The sequence below is a fragment of the Hyla sarda genome, chromosome 5 (genome assembly GCF_029499605.1).
Source record: "Hyla sarda isolate aHylSar1 chromosome 5, aHylSar1.hap1, whole genome shotgun sequence".
NCBI classification, from domain to species: Eukaryota; Metazoa; Chordata; class Amphibia; order Anura; family Hylidae; genus Hyla; species Hyla sarda.
This window is the reverse complement of record NC_079193.1, coordinates 103,256,222-103,274,834: the sequence shown is the minus strand read 5'-3', so window position 1 is coordinate 103,274,834 and position 18,613 is coordinate 103,256,222. Positions and strand designations below refer to the sequence as shown.

Sequence of the window (18,613 nt, the reverse complement as noted above, 5' to 3'; positions counted from 1 at the left end):
CTCTGAATGACCCTACCCGAGCGTAATTTCCTTGAATACATCTGGGCGGAGAGACCACTCTCCCATTGGATGTCCTTGGCTCAGGTGATCAGAAATCATGTTGAGGGAGATGGGGGAGGTTTTTCTCTGCCCAGTCCAAGATCAGACCTATCTCTCTGAAGAGACTTTGTGATCGTGTGCCTCCCTGTTTGTTGATGAAGAGGACAGCTCTCATGCTGTCAGATTGAAACTTCACTGCTTTTCCTTGAATAAGGGGAGCAAAGTTAAGCAGGGCTAGCTTAATAGCTTGGATCTCTAGGAAATTGTTAATCTCTCCTGAGGAGACCAGGAGCCTTGTATTGTCTGGTTCAGAAGAAGTGCTCCCCAACCTACAAGGGAAGCGTTGGCAGTAAGTATGATCCAAGAAGGCTGTATAAAGGACTTCCTATCCTCTAGATGGGACCCCCAACTGTGAGAGGACCTGGTTGGATAAGACAGGGAGTGCCACTTGTTTAGGTCTGAGGGCCGGTGATTCCAATTGGAAAGAACCTCTGTTTAAAAAGGGCGTAGATGCCAGAAAGCCCAAGGAACCCCTTCCGTGGTAGCGGACATAAGTCCCAACATCCACATGAGAGTGTGAATGGTTACCCTTCAGGGTACAGAAAGGTAATGAACCGATTCCATGACCCGAGCTTTCCTCTCGGGAGTGAGGTGAAGAGTCATTTTGACTGAATCGACTATGAAATCAAGAAACCTGACTGAGGTTGTTGGAAGAATATTGGATTTGTTTCAATAGATTATCCATCCTAGCTGATAGAGAAAGGACACTGCTAGCTGCAGATGTTGAAACAGGATCGCCTGGGACGGAGCACTCAGAAGCCAATCGTCCACATAAGGTACAATGCTTAGCCTTTGAAGCCTTAGAGTAGCTACTACTGCTGCCACAACTTTGATAAAAATATGTGGGGCCGAAGAAATATAAAATGGGAGGCTACAAACTGGAGATGTTTAAGGACTCCCTCAACCTGTACTGCAATCCTAAGATATTTTCTGGAAGCAGGATGGATTGGAATATGGAGATATGCATCCTTCAAATCCAGAGTAGACAGGTAATGCCCTGGTGATAAGATGTTGCCACAGATTGGATGGTTTCCATTCAAAAGTGTTTGTGCTTTATGTACTGATTGAAAAATCTCAGATCTATAATCATCCTCCAGTCCCTGTTACCTCGGGAACCAGGAATACTGGGGAATAGATCCCTGCCCCGTTCGGATAGAGGAACTCCAGAAAATAAGATTCTAGCGCCCTCTGTTTGACTGTAGGAAGAACTCTTGTCTCCACAAATTTGTTGGCGGGATTAATTCAAGATCGACGAGCCATACGAAATTATTCTCAGGATGCAAGGGGCCTAAAGTTGCAGAGTCCAGGCATCTAGAAAGTGGTGCAGGCGACTGCCTACTGGTAATAGAGGGGCAGGATGAAAAACAGGTAGGGTCACACTGGCTGGAATCCAAAAGCCCCAAGGAGGTCAAAAGTCAGAGCAATTTTATGTCCTTGGAGCCACTGGAGTGTTTTGCGCCTCAGTGTTGGTTGCCCCAATCTCTTTTGGGTCTAGAATGGGGAGCAGACCTGTCCCCAAAATGCCCCGACCGTGAATGGACTGTTGGGGAGGACTTTCCCTTCTTGTCCGAAATGCTCTCTATGATGCGGTTAAGCACTGTGCCGAATATTTTGCTGGGCTCAAAGGTAAAACTTCACAGGCTATGTTTGAACTAAGTATCCACCTTCCATGGATTCACCCATAGAGGTCGTTGGCGAGCGGAGGCTAGGGCCAGGTTTAGATGCTAACTTGAGCTGCTGAGGGGCAGCATCACTCTGGAAATCCATGGTTAAATTGGCAGTTTTGAATGAAGCCAAAATATTAGTCCTAGAGACCCCCTGATCTGTATTCGTCTGGATTATATTAAGACGGGCTTTAAGGAAGTTAGCTACTTCCGAGGAAGCTATTGCCACTGAGGCAGATGGCAAAGCCACCAAATAAGTGCGTCTAAAAGCACAATCGGCCTTTCTATCCATGGGGTCCTGCAGATGGGGTGTCAACATTCTAGTCCGCTGACTGGATGTTATTCAATAAGCGCTGAGTTTTCTCCAGTGGGAAAAAATTGGAGTAAGGCTCCTCATCATCAGAGGAGGAAGATTTAGATTCCTTCCGAGTGCCTTCAGGATCCACCGATGTCTGCATGGGTTTCTGAGGGGGCGCATGTCTTACTCTCTCTCCAGCAGCATCACGGTCAGTGGACTTTAAAATCATCATGGCGTTTGAATCCTTATAAAGCTCTATAATGATGCTCTACTTACTGAGCTATCTAGGCCTTCACTGGTAGACATGGTCGAAACTGGATTGATAGCAAACTTTAGCAGAATACCAGAGAAATAAGGCAAGGAGTTTTCGTAAGAAAACAGACTAGCAAAGTAACTGGAAATATTAACAAGGCTATTCTAAGGAACAGAGCTGGGAGCGATCTCCAGAACTGCGCTCTAAGAGAAAGAGTGCAACATAGAAGACGCTTAAATACAAATTTGGCACCAAAGTATAGACTTCGCCCAGTCCAGTCGGAGATCACACTGAACAAAGAAAAATAAATGTAATGGAGTTAAAATTCCACTAAAAGTATACTGAATTGAGGTAACTGCATGAGAATGCCTCCACTGCTCGGTTCTAAAAAGAAAATCCTTATTTTAAGCAGGGACCGAGTGGAGAGGTAAGGGAAGTGATGTCACTAGCGTGCAACTCTAGACTCGGCATAGCTGAAGTAAGCTGATAGGCTACCGTCAGTCAAGCGACTGACAGGAAAAAAAACTGCCACCAACAGGAGCATAGCTATGCAGATGGATGGCAGAGCCACCGGATGCACATGCACATACACATAGGAGGTAAATCCAGTAGGAAGAAAAAAACATATGAACAGAAACTCAGCATTATAGACCTGCTAAAACAAAGAAGTCTTAATATAAAAGTAAAAAAACTAAAAACTAAATCAGCCAGCAACTTCAGCTGTTAAAAATGATTCAGCCCTATGGCAGAATACAATAATCACGACAATTGTGCAAGCTCATAAACCCAAGTAAGACCCCATAGTTCCAGGATATTTAAACAATGGTTCCAGAAAGCTTCTTTGCACGTCAGTAATTTATTAATTTCTGGGTGGTAACACTTCATCCAATACCTGAAACCTTAAAGGGTTACTCTGCTGCTCAGCATTTGGAACAAACTGTTCCGAACGCTGGAGCCGGCGCCGGGAGCTCGTGACATCATAGCCCTGCCCCCTAATGATGTCACACCCCACCCCCTCAATGCAAATCTATGGGAGGGGGCATGACAGCCACGCAATTTTGGGTGTAGTATACAGCGACTGTGTGCTGCAGCACTGGTGTCTGCTGCTGGTATTGTGCACAAATACTTTTTTAAGCGTACTGTAGCTCATTTTTCTCCCCTCATAAGTACATAGCCTATATGTACATCTAAGTGGTGTACTATTTTGTTCCTGGTAAAGTCTCAAGGGCCTAGATACTGTGAAAGGCCAGGCAAAAGTACTTACCAGCCGGTGTTATACACAAATACTTTTTAAGCATACTGTAGCGCATTTTTCTGCCCTCATAAATGTATGCCACTTACATACAACTAAGTGGTGTATTATTTTGTTCCTGTTAAAGTCTCAAGGGCCTAGATAGTGTGAAAGGCCAGGCGAAAGGACACACCGCCGGTGTTATACACTAATGTTGAGCGCGAATATTAGAAATTCGAATTTTTGCCGTGAATATCAGCACTTTGTGATTTCGCAAATATTTAGAATATAGTGATATATTTGTAATCACGAACATTCATTTCTTTTTTGCGAATATTTATGCGAATATCGGCACTTCCAGACTGTACACTGATCCCTCGTTTCTTTTAGGTGAAACATATAATTGCACATAAGCACTATGCAAATTTCATTACAAATATTTGCATGGAAAAAAGAGAAAGAGAATGAACATAGCGAAAATGCAAATTTCACGAACATAAGACAAATGTTCGTCCATATATTCGCAAAAATATTGTGAATTTGAATATGGCCTTTGCCGCTTATTACTATTATACACAAATACTTTTTTAAGTGTACTGTATCATTTTTTTCTGCCCTCATAAGTGCATACCACATACATGCAACTAAGTTGTGTACTATTTTGTTCCTGTTAAAGTCTCAAGGGCCTAGATACTGTGAAATCATTTAAGAACCTTGTTTAAATACGGTGATGGATACACATGCAGCGCCTCCGACCAACCTAAAAAAAGGTTGGCATAGGAGGGGGGTGCAACGCGCACTCATCGCCGTACCGGAGACCTGTAAATAAAAATAATTGTCAAAAGTAAAAAAGTTATGATGTAAAACAAAATCCAGTAGTTTAACAACAAAAGAGTCAAAATTGGTATCCTTGTTCACTTGCCATCTCCATGACTGATGTTAGAATTAAGTGACTGCACATCACAAGTCACAAGTAGCGTTCTCGCTGGTATTATCATATACTGTATCTCTTTCATCAAGTGCATGGAGTCCTGTACGTATGAAGGGAAGGTAATTACCAAAGGCTGTAATGCAAAATCAACATAAGTACTGGCTTTTTCACAAAGACTTCCAATCCCAGAAATGATTGGTCGTCCTGGTGGGTCCACCCTATTTTTGTGGACCTTGGGTAACATGTAAAAAGTAGCAGTACATGGGTCTTTTACCTTTAGGTAGTTCTGTTCCTTCTTGGAGATAATCCACAACTCCAGGGCTGAGTCCAAAAAGAATTTCCGCTGAAAATAGTTTGTGGGGTGAGACGGCAATTTTTGGTAACATTTGCGGTCATTCAGCTGTCTCATTGCTTCTTGTATATATTGTTCAACTGGCCACAGTATGACATTCCTTCCTTTATCTGCTTCTTTTATTATAAATTCTTTGCTGTTTTTAAGTCACTGATCTGTCTTTTTTCTGCATGCGTAAGATTCTGTCCTGAAACAGAGTTCGGAGGTAGTTCATGCATAGCGTGCATGACTGTCTGGAAAAATGCCTGTACTGTGGAGAGAGAGAGGGGGGGGGGGGGCCGTGGTAGAAGGAGTTCTACATGGGCATCGATTCTGAGGTGACGTATCTGATTAATTTTCCTCCAATAATGCCATGAGGTCCCGTATGATGTTCTGGTCGGTCTGTTCCTGGTTGGTGACTGTAGGGGTTTGTTCATGTAGAAGTTTCAAGACTATCTTCCTGCAAAATAGATAAGTATCCTTAACAAATTCAAATTGTCAAGAGTCCTCATAGGTGAAAAAGTGAGTCCTCTGCTGAGTACTAGACATGTGCAATTAGTTTCGGCACGAATGTCAAATTTACAGTTTTCGGGCATTCAGACCGATCCGAATGCACGAAAACATATTTTGAACATTCCCGAATAGCCACAATAATATCAATAGCAAAATGATGAATGCATTCATTATTTACCGAATGCATGTGGTAAATAACGAATGCATTCGTTATCCGTAAACGAAAGTAAAGAATTAATTCTAATTTTTTTACTGGTCCTTGCGCTAACATTGTTGCGCTACACACTCTTTCTGTTACTGTTACCAGGGTGCCTCCAGCTGTAGCAAAACTACAACACCCACCCAGCATGCCCTGACAGCCAAAGGCTGCAACAGCTGGAGGCACACTTTGGCAAACACGCACAAAGCTTTTTAATTCATTTTCAAATTCCGCTCGCGTTTTTCAGAAATGGGTTAGTAGGTCAATGACATGCATAGTAATTGCCGTGGGAACATTTTTCATTCATAAAACCGCAAGCTTAATTGGATAATTGCCGTTTAGAACGTTGGGACCACCAATTATCCAATTAAGCCTGCGGTTTTATGAATAAAAAATGTTCCCAAGGCAATTACTATGCATGTCATTGACCTACTAACCGTTTCTGAAAAAAGCGAGCGGAATTTGAAAATGAATTAAAAAGTTTTGCGCATGTTTGCCAAAGTGTGCCTCCAGCTGTTGCAAAATTGCAACTCCCAGCATGCCCAGACAGCCTTTGGCTGTCAGAGCATGCTGGGTGGGTGTTGTAGTTTTGCAACAGCTGGAGGCACCCTGGTAACAGTAACAGTGTTAGCGCAAGTGACAGGACATGTTATACATAAATCACCCGATAATCAAACACATCGATCAAACACATCAATCATTCATACAGCATTCATTCATTCATTTACTCATTCATTCAACATTACATTATGTATTAATAATAAATCACATAAAATTATATCATCTTACCTGTCTTCCAATGTTCCGATCTCTGCGGCTGCCCTCTTTTCCTGCACTAACACACTCCCGATAATGGTCCTCTGCTTAAAAAAGATTTACCCGAATACCAAATGTATCCTAAAGAAAATAAAAACCTGAATACCGAATGTATCCGAAAAATCAAACCAAACACCCGAATACCGAATGTATCCGAAAAATCAAAACCGAAAATATTACCGAACCGAAAATTTTGTCCAAAACGAAAAAACGAAACGAAAATTTTTCTTGTGCACAAGTCTACTGAGTACTAACTTTTCTGTGTCCGTAAGTATGTGCATAGAAACATTAATGATTTGTAATGAATTCTGCTGTTCCTGTGAGGTAGACGGACAGGGTGATTCATTACCCACTTCTGTAATATTCACTTGTGTTTCTTGCGGTATGTGGGAGTAGGTCCCTGATGTCTGGGGCCTCTCTTTATGGGGTTTGCTTTTGCCTGGTCCTCCGTCTGTGTCGCTTGCCTCTGTTGATAAAAAATCACTACTGCTAACTTCCTCTCTCCCTGTTCTTCACTTCTATTGTTGCTAGAATGACCTCTCTTCCAATACCTGCGATTACCCCTATGTTGCCACCTGTAGACATCTTGGTGGTCATAGTCACTGCAGTCCCTGTTCAACTTACTCCTCTTCATAATTAGAGATGAGCGAACTTTTGAAAAATTTGATTCTGCCAATTCGCCGAATTTTTCGAAAAAATGTGTTTCGATACAAATTTATTTGCTGTGAATCTATATTAAAAACAGCTATTTCTGGCCACAGAGAGCCTCAATAGGGGTGTAGAACACTTTGCTGTGTTCTAACACGCATATGGAGTGTGATGGGGTAATGAAATAATACTGTTATTCAGAATAACATGTAGATTACCGGCATCGCTTTTAGAATCACTGCCGGAGAGCGGCACAATGACAGAGCCTGGAGGTGGCATCAGTATGAGGAGACCATATAGTGGCTGAATGACACAGCGTGGAGGCAGTGGCAGCATGAGTGGACCATATAGTGGCTGGATGACACAGCTTGGATGAGGCTGAAGCATGAGGAGACCATATAGTGGCTGAATGACACAGTGTGGAGGTGTTGGCAGCATGAGGTGATCATATAGTGGCTGAATGACACAGCGTGGAGGTATTGGCAGCATGAGGAGACCATATAGTGGCTGAATCACACAGCGTAGATGTGTTGGCAGCATGAGGAGACCATATAGTAGCTGAATGACACAGTGCGGAGGTGTTGGCAGCGTGAGGAGACCATATAGTGGCTGAATGACACAGCATGGAGGTGGTGGCAGCATGGGGAGACCATATAGTGGCTGGATCACACAGCTTGGATGAGGCTGAAGAATGAGGAGACCATATAGTGGCTGAATGACACAGCATGGAGGTGTTGGCATCATCAGGAGACCCTATAGTGGCTCAATGACACAGTGTGGAGGTGTTAGCAGCATGAGGAGACCATATAGTGTCTGAATGGCACAGCCATGAGTTGGCAGCAGCATGAGTAGACACTAGGTCTTCACACCTAAGATTATAAAATGAATTCAGAATTTTAAACCAAAGATTTTGGGTATCTAGTGCTACCATAACAACATTTTTATTCCCAGACCCAGGCCCAGCAGCATCAGTAAACCATATAGTGTCTGAATGGCACAGCCTGGAGGTGATGGCAGATGAGGAGACAATAGGGCCTCACAATCTCTAATTAATAAAAGATGAATTTTGAAATTTCAATTGAAGATGTATGGTACCTAGTGCTACCATGAACAAACAACAAAAAACATGGTCTCAAATGGCTGGAGGTGCTCAACCCCAAATGCGGCTGTGCATTTATATTGGGGGAGCAGATCCTGCCCTTGTAGTCCGTTGCTAGGGGCGATTCCCAGCATAAAAATGCATACAATGGAGGATGCCTGCAGCGGACTACAAGTGCCACAATATAATCCTACACCAGATAGACGGTGTGGATGTGTAACAATTAGAATAATACAATACAGGAATATGGGTGCACTACTGTGTTAGATGTATACAATGACATTGGCTATCCCTCAACACTGATGTTAAAATTGAGACATTCACCAGTATATCCTCATATGAAGGACATACCAGAGCCCGGACACCAACGCCAAGGTTTCTCAAAATGGAGCGAGACCTATAGCTAATCCTACCTGTGCGTGATAAGCAACACAGGGGCCAATGGGCAATTACGGCAGCATTCGGTCGACTCACAGCCTGCTCCCAGGTACCCTCCAGCGTGACTGAGCACACATACAATGGGAGGGGGAGGCAAGCTGCAAGCCCCACCTGAGTTGGCTAATAGGTGCTGCCCTAATGCTGCCTGGAAGATATTCAAGGCACATTAACTATGCAGTTTACACACCTCCAAGTATAAAATTTAAACAAACAACAAAAAACGTGGTCTCAAATGGCTGGAGGTGCTCAACCCCAAATGTGGTTGTGCATTTATACTCCCCCGCCATTTTGAGAAACCTTGGCGTTGGTGTGCGGGCTCTGGTATGTCCTTCATATGAGGATATACTGGTGAATGTCTCAATTTTAACATCAGTGTTGACGGATAGCCGATGTCATTGTATACATCTAACACAGTAGTGCACCCATATTTCTGTATTGTATTATTCTAATTGTTACACATCCACACCGTCTAACTGGTGTAGGATTCTATTGTGGCACTTGTAGTCCGCTGCAGGCATCCTCCATTGTATGCATTTTTATGCTGGTGATCACCCCTAGCAACGGACTACAAGGGCAGGATCTGCTACCCTAGTATAAATGCAAAACCGCATTTGGGGTTGAGCACCTACAGCCATTTGAGACCACGTTTTTTGTTGTTTGTTTAAATTTTATACTTGGAGGTGTGTAAACTCCATAGTTAATGCGCCTTGAATATCTTACAGGCAGCATTAGGGTAGCACCTGTGAGGCCATGCACCTATATTAGCCAACTCAGGTGGAGCTTGCAGCTTGCCTCCCCCCTCCCATTTTATGTGTGCTCAGTCACGCTGGAGGGTACCTGGGAGCAGGCTGTGAGTCAACCGAATGCTGCCGTAATTGCCCACTGGCCCCTGTTTTGCTTTTATCACACACAGGTAGGATTAGCGATAGGTCCCGCGCCATTTTGAGAAACCTTGGCGTTGGTGTGTGGGCTCTGGTATGTCCTTCATATGAGGATATACTGGCGAATGTCTCAATTTTAACATCAGTGTTGAGGGATAGCCAATGTCATTGTATACATCTAACACAGTAGTGCACCCATATTCCTGTATTGTATTATTCTAATTGTTACACATCCACACTGTCTATCTGGTGTAGGATTCTATTGTGGCACTTGTAGTCCACTGCAGGCATCCTCCATTGTATGCATTTTTATGCTGGGGATCACCCCTAGCAACGGACTACAAGGGCAGGATCTGCTCCCCCAGTATAAATGCACAACCGCATTTGGGGTTGAGCACCTCCAGCCATTTGAGACCACGTTTTTTGTTGTTTGTTTAAATGTTATACTTGGAGGTGTGTAAACTCCATAGTTGATGCGCCTTGAATATCTTCCAGGCAGCATTAGGGTAGCACCTGTGAGACTATGCACCTATATTAGCTAACTCAGGTGGGGCTTGCCTCCCCCTCCCATTATATGTGTTCTCAGTCACACTGGAGGGTACCTGGGAGCAGGCTGTGAGTCGTCCGAATGCTGCCGTAATTGCCCACCGGCCCCTGTTTTGCTTATCACGCACAGGTAGGATCAGCGATAGGTCCCGCACCATTTTGAGAAACCTTGGCGTTGGTGTGCGGGCTCTGGTATGTCCTTCATATGAGGATATACTGGCGAATGTCTCAATTTTAACATCAGTGTTGAGGGATAGCCAATGTCATTGTATACATCTAACACAGTAGTGCACCCATATTCCTGTATTGTATTAGTGCTACCATAAACATATATAGGTAATGTCCTAGGCTCAGCAGCATCACTAAACCATGACACATACAGGAGCAGGCAGTGGCATGAGTATACAAGAGGGATTCATAACCCCTAACATTAAAAGGTGAATGTTGAAATCTCTATTGAAGATGCATGTTACATAACAACTGGCTCCGGAAAGTTAAACAGATTTGTAAATTACTTCTATTAAAAAATCTTAATCCTTCCAATAGTCATTAGCTTCTGAAGTTGAGTTGCTGTTTTCTGTCTAACTGCTTTCTGATGACTCACGTCCCGGGAGCTGTCCAGCTCCTATGGGGATATTCTCCCATCATGCAAGGGATATTCTCCCATCATGCACAGCTCCCGTGACGTGACATCATCATTGAGAAGTTAGACAGAAAACTTCAGAAGCTAATGACTATTGGAAGGATAAAGATTTTTGAATAGAAGTAATTTACAAATCTGTTTAACTTTCTGGAGCCAGTTGATATATAAAAACATTTTTTTTTGCCTGGAATACCCCTTTAAGCATTTATTTAGCTAGTGCTAAACATCCAAAAATGTAAGGCCCAAGCCCAGAAGCAGCAGTAAGCCAAGTAATTCCTGAAAGACGCAGGAGCAGTCAGGAGCAGGCATCCACAGTACACCAGAGGGTTTCATAACCCCTTATATTGAAAGATCAATCTTGAAATCTCAATTAAGCATTTATGTTAGCTAGTACTACCAGAACATATTTGGAGTTAATATCCCAGTCCCAGTAGCATCAGAAAACTATATATATTGGCTGAATGACACAGCCTGGAGGTGGGGAAACCATAAGGAGCCCATGTAGTGTCTGAATGGTACAGCCTGAAGGTGGCTGAAGCATGAGGAGACCATTGAAATACAAGAATTTTTAATAGAAATCTAAGATCTTTAAATTGAAATTGATGATTTTTAAATAGAACTTTTAACTCCCAAGTTTTAGTGGCCTGGGAGTCCCATGTCACATGTCAGCACAATGACAGAGCCTGGAGGTGACATCAGCAGGAGGAGACCATATAGTGTCTGAATGGCACACCCTGGAGTTGGCTGAAGCATGAAGAGACCCCAGGGCTTCATAAAAATTGTCATTACGGGTCTATGGTGACCCGGTGACCCGGAATATAAGGGGGATCGCGGGTGTCTAAGACACCCACAATCCCCCTGAAGAGATAGGAGTGAGGTGGCAGGGGTGCCACCCCTCCTATCCTGGCTATTGGTGGTCTAGACGCGACCACCAATAGCAGATCGGGGGCGGGGGGGGGTTACCTTTCGTTTTCACCGTCCGGTGCCAGGGAAACGACAGAGGACCGGAGCCGGAGTCCACTTACCGATCTGCGGAGGCTGCGGGCGATGATCGGTGTCGGAGATTGGCGGGTGGCGATGACTTGCAGCAGGCTCGCTGGATCCGACGGAGGTCGGTAAGTTGCCTAGCAACATCTGGAGGGCTGCAGTCCTAGACCACTATATAGTGGTCTCTATACTGTAGCACTCCAGATGTTGCAAAACTACAACTCCCAGCATGCCCAGACAGCTGTTTGGGCATGCTGGGAGTTGTAGTTTTGCAACAGCTGGAGGGCTACAGTTTGAGACCACTATATGGTAGTCTCTGAACTATAGCCCTCCAGATCTTGCAAAACTACAACTTCTAGCATGCCCACACAACTGTTTGCTGTCTGGGCATGCTGGGATTTGTAGTTTTGCAGCATCTGGAGGGCCACAGTTTGCAGTGGTCTCTATACTGCAGCTCTCCAGATGTTGCAAAACTGCAAATCCCAGCATGCTGCGAGTTGTAGTTGCGATCCCTCGAGCTGTTGCATAACTACATCTCCCAGCATGCCCTTCGGTGATCAGTACATGCTGGGAGTTGTAGTTTTGCAACAGCTGGAGGCACACTGATTGGAAAATATTGAGTTAGATAACAGAACCTAACTGAAGGTTTTCCAACCAGTGTGCCTCCAGCTGTTGCAAAAGTACAACTCCCAGCCTGCATAGTCTGTCAGTACATGCTGGGAGTTGTAGTTTTGAAACAGCTGGAGGTTTGAATATTTTTCTCCGCAGTGCAAACTCCTAGCAGGGAACTCACTGTAAACCTCCGCCAGTGCGAATGTACCCTAAAAACACTACGCTAACACAAAATAAAGGGTAAAACACTACATATACACCCCCTCACACTGTCCCCCCCAATAAAAATTAAAAACGTATTGTACGGCAGTGTTTCCAAAACGGAGACTCCAGCTGTTGCAAAACAACAACTCCCAGCATTTCTGGACAGCCACAGACTGGGAGTTTAGCAACAGCTGAAGGCACCCTGTTTGGGAATTACTGGTGTAGAATACCCCTATGTCCACCCCTATGCAATCCCTAATTTAGTCCTCAAATGCGCATGGTGCTCTCTCACTTCGGAGCCCTGTCGTATTTCAAGGAAACAGTTTAGGGCCACATATGGGGTATCTCCGTACTCGGGTGAAATTACACTACAAATGTTGGGGGGCTTTTTCTCCTTTTACCCCTTATGAAAAGGAAAAGTTGGGGTCTACACCAGCCTGTTAGTGTAAAAAAATTTTTTTTTACACTAACATGCTGGTGTTGCCCTTTACTTTTTATTTTCACAAGAGGTAAAAGGAAAAAAAGACCCCCAAAATTTGTAACGCAATTTCTCATGAGTACGGAAATACCCCATATGTTGGCATAAAATGATCTGCGGGTGCATAACAAGGCTCAGGAGTGAGAGCGCACCATGTACATTTGAAGCCTAAATTGGTGATTTGCACAGGGGTGGCTAATTTTACAGCGGTTCTGACATAAACGCATAAAAAATAAATACCGACATGTGACCCCATTTTGGAAACTACACCCCTCACGGAATGTAACAAGGGGTATAGTGAGCCTTAACACCCCACAGGTGTTTGACAATTTTTCATTAAAGTTGGATGGGAAAATGAAAAAAATATTTTTTTTTTCACAAAAATGCTGGTGTTACCCTAAATAGGGAAAATAGGAAAAAAGCCCCCCAAAATTTGTAACCCCATTTCTTCTGAGTAAGAAAAATACCCCAAATGTGGATATAAAGTGCTCGGTGGGAGAACTTCAATGCTCAGAAGAGAAGGAGCGCCATTGGGATTTTGAAGAGAAAATGTGTCTGGAATTGAAGGCCACGTGTGTTTACAAAGCCCCCATAGTGCCAACATGTGACCCCATTATGGAAACTACACCCCTCACGTAATGTTATAAGGGGTACAGTGAGCATTTACACCCCACAGGTGCCTGACAGATTTTTGGAACAGTGGTCCGTGAAAATGAAAAATTAAATTTTTCATTTGCTCAGCCCACTGTTTCAAAGATCTGTCAAATGCCAGTGGGGTGTAAATACTCACTGTACCCCTTTTTAAATTCTGTGAGGGGTGTAGTTTCCAAAATGGGGTCACATGAGGGGGGTCCACTGTTCTGGCACCATGGGGGGCTTTGTAAACGCACATGGCCCCTGACTACCATTCCAAACAAATTTATTCTTCAAAAGCTCAATGGCGCTCCTCCTCTTCTGAGCATTGTAGAAGGGAGGGAAATTGGTTTACAAATTTTGAGATGATTTTTCTCCTTTTACCCCTTGTAAAAATTCAAAAACTGGGTGTACAAGAACATGCGAGTGTAAAAAATGAAGATTTTGAATTTTCTCCTTCACTTTGCTGCTATTCCTGTGAAACACCTAAAGGGTTAACACACTTACTGAATGTCATTTTGAATACTTTGAGGGGTGCAGTTTTTATAAAGGGGTCATTTGTGGGGTATTTCTAATAAGAAGACCCTTCAAATCCACTTCAAACCTGAACTGGGCCATGAAAAATTCAGATTTTGAAAATTTTGTGAAAAATTGGAAAATTGCTGCCGAACTTTAAAGCCCTCTGATGTCTTCCAAAAGTAAAAACTTGGCAACTTTATGATGCAAACATAGAGTAGACATATTGTATTTGTGAATCAATATATAATTTATTTGGAATGTTTATTTTCCTTACAAGCAGAGAGCTTCAAAGTTAGAAAAATGCAAAATTTTCAAATTTTTCATCAAATTTTTTAATTTTTCACAAAGAAATGATGCAAGTATTGACAAAATTTTACCACTAACATAAAGTAGAATATGTCACGAAAAAACAATCTCGGAATCAGAATGAAAGGTAAAAGCATCCCAGAATTGTTGATGTTTAAAGTGAAAGTGGTCAGATGTGCATAAAACGCTCTGGTCCTAAGGTGTAAAATGGCATGGTCCTTAAGGGGTTAAATGTAAATAAAAATTTCAAAAAATCGATAGAGCGATAACAATGAAGCATAACTGATTAAATGAAACATTCGCACTTTCACAGTCAGGGGGGCGCTGAAAGGCAGGGGCTGGAACAGGTGGTATTTCGCCTGGCGGAGGACCTCCAGCTTGATTTTAAGATACATGTAAAGCTTTTTCACTGCAGCCACTTCTAGCTTTCTGCGCCCACTTATCCAATGGCACAGAAGCTGAATGTTCTCCTGTCCAAGTTTCTGGTACTGCAATCCTTCCCTTTTCAAGTGGACACTCAGAGTATGGGGGTGCAATGAGAAGCAGGGGGTGGAACAGGTGGTAGCTCGCCTCATGGTGGCCCGCCAGCACGATGCTCACCAGAATGAGTAATCAAAAAATTAAAATAAATGAAAATTAAATTAAATGGGTACTCCGGTGCTTAGACATCTTATCCCCTATCCAAAGGATAGGGGATAAGATGCCTGATCGTGGAGGTCCCGCCGCTGGGGACCCCCGTGATCTTTCACGCAGCACCCCAGTTAAAATCAGTCCCCAGAGCATCTTCACTCCGGGTCTGATTTCCGGTGACCAAGGGGCAGGCGGTGTGTGACGTCACGCCTCCGCCCCGTGTAACGTCACCTCTCCGCCCCCGTGTGATGTCACGCTTCGCCCCCAATGCAAGCCTATGGGAGGAGGCGTGACAGCGGTCACGCCCCCTCCCAAAGGCTTGCATTGAGGGGCGGAGTGTGACATCACACGGGGGCGGAGGCGTGACATCACACGCTGCCTGCCCCATGCTCGCCGGTAATCAATCCCGGAGCGAACATGCACCAGGGACTGATTTTAACTGGGGTGCTGCGTGCAAGATCACTGCGGTCCCCAGCGGCAGGACCCCCGCGATCAGGCATCTTATACCCTATCCTTTGGATAGGGGATAAGATGTCTAAGCGCCAGAGTAAGATAAAAAATTAGATAAAAATTACATTAAAAATCTACCACATCCAGACCCTCTGAGTTAGTGATTCTAATAGCGATGACTGTAATCTGCATGTCATACTGAATAACAGTATTATTTTACTAACACAGCACACTCCCTATGCTTTGTAGGACAAGGCAAAGTGTTCTTCACCCCTATTGAGCTTCTCTGTAGGCCAGAAATAGCCATTTTTTACAGCGATTCACCCCGAATAAATTTGGATCGAACCAAATTTTATCCGGAAAGTTCGACGAATAGGCCGAATCAAATTTTTTAAAAATTTGCTCATCTCTAGAAATGAGTTTCTTTCCAATTTCTTGAACTTATCTCTGTCTGCCAGTTGGCGCATAATTTCAGCAACAAATTTTGCGGTGTCCATCACGACTACCGTGCCGCCTTTATCAGCTGGCTTAATAATTATGTTCTGATTGGCAGACAGATCCTTAACCCCTTCCCGCTATAGGACGTATACATACGTCCAATCATCCGACATGCTCGCGCATTTGGATGTATGCATACGTCCTATCGAACTCCGGCACTGCCGCGGGCAGTGCAGGAGATCGGCCACGGGACCCGGCTGTTAATCACAGCCGGAGTCCCGTCGCAGCGGCCAGAGCCGCGATCGTGCTGGTCCCGGCAGCATTAACCCCCTAGATGCCGTGAGCAATCCTGATCACGGCATCTATGGTGTTGACAGGGGGAACACTCTCCCCCCCTCCAACGGCAGCGCCGCGATACAATCTATGGCAGCAGGAGGTCACATCGTGACCTCCTGTCTGCCTGCTACGGAAACCTGTGAGATCCAGCCAGGGGCTGGATTGCACAGGCTGTAATGTCTGCAGCTCATCAGGTTATACTGTGCTGCAGTACAAATGTATTGCAGCATAGTATAACCTGTAAAAACTGTTTAAAAATAAAATAAAAAGTTCTTCAATAAAAGTATGAAGTGTAAAAAATAATCAAAAACACAAATCATATACATAATAGGTATTGCCACGTCCGAAATGACGTGTACTATAAACTATAATGTAAATTTTGACTGAAACCGAGACACAGAACCGGCACAGCTGCTGTGTATAGCAATTAAGTGCACTATGTGCACTGACAACAGGAGCTTAGGCAGTGTTCACACCCATGTGTCCACTAATCTCTGCGGAGCTCAATCCTCTCCAAATCAGGACATATAATGCATAAGGAAAGAAGAAATCAGGAGGCACTCACATTTAGTTTGTGGATCACGGCTTCTTTATTGTGGATGCGGCAGTCTGCTGACAGCGGCGTGGGACGCCAGAGCGGTGGATGCAAAGCTGTTAGTGACAATTGTTTCACACCCCTCCGGGCATTTCTTCAGACTAACCCGCCTCTGGATCTTCACACAGGTAAGTACCTTCACCTTGCGTGACGTCACCAGAGGGGGAGGTGGCTTGTAATACAAGATAATGCAGTTAAAAACATAAACAGTAAATCCATCATAACTAGTTACATAGAGTGCTACAAAGAATTACAAAAACACACTAAGATCTAAGCTGTCATTTAACCCTAAATTTCCCTGGGCGTTCAATTCCAGAATAAGCCTGGCTTCTCGTTGTAAAGGGGCTCGATGGCGATCTACGCCTTCTTTAAAATTAACCCTTTCTATGCCTAAAAAGTTTAGACTGCTAGGGTCTCCATTATGCTGTTCTAAAACATGTTCTATTAATCTGGGGCTACCATGACCGGTTTTTAATGAATGTACAAGCTCCCTAAAACGGATGTTTAATGCTCTTTTTGTACAGCTACATAAAACCTTTTACAGGGACATATTATGGTGTACATGACGAAACTGGTTCTACAACACATAGTGTCTTTAAACTGTATAAATTTGCCACACATATTTACGCTTTTATCTGTGCATAAATATCTACACCAGTTAAACGTATTACACTTGTAATTTCCTGGTGGCAAAGTTTTACACAGCTAATCACTATTAGGTTTCTTTTCTACAAACTTACTTTGAACCAGTTCGTCCTTTAAGGGGTATTCCAGGCAAAAACTTTTTTTTTAAATATCAACTGGCTCCGGAAAGTTAAACAGATTTGTAAACTACTTCTATTAAAAAAATCTTAATCCTTCCAATAGTTATTGGACAGTTCTTGCGACTAAGAAGAGTGAACAGTAAAGATGAGGACTTTAAATTGCAGGCACTAGACTTAAAATGACGCCTTATAGCCAGGGGTTACCCAGCAAAAGTTTTGGATCAGGCTCTAGATAGAGCCTCTAAACAGCAGAGGAAGGATTTGTTAAAGGGGAAAAAACACTATAAAAAGCAAAAACAACAAGCTGATACCCCCTCTTTTGCTTTTTCTTTCCGTTTCAGCCCCATGGCAGAGAAAATTAAAAAGGCAATTTAGGCAAATTGATAACTATTTCCTGGTGCAAAATAATGTGAATCTGAGGGAATTTACTAAAAATAAACCCTTAATAGCGTTTAGAAAATCCAGAAACCTTAAGGACGAACTGGTTCAAAGTAAGTTTGTAGAAAAGAAACCTAATAGTGATTGGCTGTGTAAAACTTTGCCACAAGGAAATTACAAGTGTAATACATGCAACTGGTGCAGATATTTATGCACAGATAAAAGCGTAAATATAGGTGGCACATTTATACAGTTTAAAGACACTATGTGTTGTAGAACCAGTTTATTCGTGTACACCATAATATGTCCCTGTAAAAGGTTTTATGTAGGCTGTATAAAAAGATCATTAAACATCCGTTTTAGGGAGCATGTACATTCATTAAAAAACGGTCATGGTAGCCCCAGATTAATAGAACATGTTTTAGAACAGCATAATGGAGACCCTACCAGTCTAAACTTTTTAGACATAGAAAGGGTTAATTTTAAGGAGTAGATCGCTATAGAGCCCTTTTACAACGAGAAGCCAGGCTAATTCTGAAATTGAACACCCAGGGAAATTTAGGGTTAAATGACCGCTTAGATCTTAGTGTGTTTTGTAATTCTTTGTAGCACTCCATGTAACTAGTTATGATGGATTTACTGTTTATGTTTTTAACTGCATTATCTTGTATTACAAGCCACCTCCCCCTCTGG

The 18,613-nt window shown here is 43.3% G+C and overlaps 1 long non-coding RNA gene across 1 annotated transcript in view; it reads right to left on the bottom strand.

Moving 5' to 3' along the window:
* LOC130273368 (uncharacterized) overlaps positions 1–4,888 on the bottom strand; it is an 82,447-nt gene extending 77,559 nt beyond the window's left edge. The window contains exon 1 of the long non-coding RNA XR_008843970.1: positions 4,751–4,888. This is a non-coding gene — a long non-coding RNA (uncharacterized LOC130273368). The remainder of the gene's footprint in view (positions 1–4,750) is intronic.
* Positions 4,889–18,613: the final 13,725 nt, after the last annotated feature.